Consider the following 1,573-nt stretch of genomic DNA (forward strand, 5'->3'; position numbering starts at 1 on the left):
GGTTGTACATCCATACAAACACGAGCCATGTGCTATGATTGGTGTTCTGGATGCCAAATGGATTCATGCCATCACTACTAGCGCCAAGCATGATGTTCCTTGGATCATTTGCAAAAAATTCAAATTCAGCATTTAATGCTCTCCACTGGCTAGCATCTGCGAGGTGTCTCAGCTTCGGTTCATCTCCGTCATCTGGCTTCACCCTCTCCACGTGCCAGCGCTTAAGCTTTGCTTCCTTAGGATCTACGAAATAACGCTGTAGACGCGGAGTGATCGGAAAGTACCATACAACTTTCTGTGGAGCTTTCTTTCCGGCCTTTTTAAATCGTGAAGCATTGCACTTTGGACAGATGGTTTTTTCCGCGTGCTCGTTCCGATATATGATGCAATCATTGATGCATGCGTGATATCTAATATGTGGCAGATCAAGAGGGCACACGATTTTCTTTGCCTCCTCGACACTAGTAGGACACAGGCTTCCTGCGGGAAGAACCTTCTTTAGGTACTTCAGAAGCTCATCCAGGCTTGTATCTGTCCATTTGTTTTTTGCCTTCATCTTTAGAAGTTCTAGTGTGAAACTCAAGCGGGTCACCTCGGGATTATTGCAACCATCATACAAAGGAGTCATCGAGTCTACCTCCAGTTGCGCCAGTTTGGCCTCCTCTCTAGAAGCAGCTCTGTCGCTAGTCGTCTTCTTGCGAAGCAGGTCTCGAACATGCGGGTCCCACATGGCTGAACTTAGTAGCGACGAATACGGTGGCGTGTTCGCGTCTTCTCCGCCTTGAACTGCCTCTCCGCCATCGACATTTCCAAGGCCGTCTTCCTCTTCAGGCACATAATCGGTCATCTCTTCGTCTGGTGGCCCCATGTCTTTATTTCCTGCCCTGTCGACGTCCTCCTCCTCCTCCTCCTCATCTTCTTCTTTTTCACTTATCCACAGAGTATGGCCATGCATGAGCAGGTGCGCCTTGAATTTACCACCCTCAAAGGGGTCGAGCGTGACTCTTCCTTTGCATTTTCGACACAGACATAAAATATCCCTCAGTCTTTTTTCATACATGTCATCCACAGCGGATTGCCCGTATCTTTCCACCATCCTTCCATTGACCTTCATGATCACCTGCGGGAGGAGCAAATATTATAACCACGTATATATGCATGCATGGATCAAATCCATACAAAAATTTGGCATGACCTTCCCTAAACATAGGACATATTGAGTTTGCATGCTTGAAATTCACCGAAACGGAATTGAATCGACATTTCGGCAAAACATAGGCAACTAATGTCACCCACATTATTTCATCAAATACACAATGTAGGCAACTCAAATTATGCCACACACAATTCGGTATATTCTCATATCGCCCATATATATATACAGTTTCGGTCCTATCCACACAAACACTTTTTTTGCTCACCTATGTGTCAGGAGGGATATCGAGCACCTTTCTATAGATACATAGCTCTAACTAGCTATCTAGCTAGGGAGAGAGTGGGAGGAGAGGGAGAGGAGAAGAGAAGAGGGGAGGAGAGGGAGAGGATAAGAGGGAAAGCATTAATGGAAGGGGGT

The sequence above is a fragment of the Triticum dicoccoides genome, chromosome 4B (assembly GCF_002162155.2).
Source record: "Triticum dicoccoides isolate Atlit2015 ecotype Zavitan chromosome 4B, WEW_v2.0, whole genome shotgun sequence".
Classification (NCBI taxonomy): Eukaryota; Viridiplantae; Streptophyta; class Magnoliopsida; order Poales; family Poaceae; genus Triticum; species Triticum dicoccoides.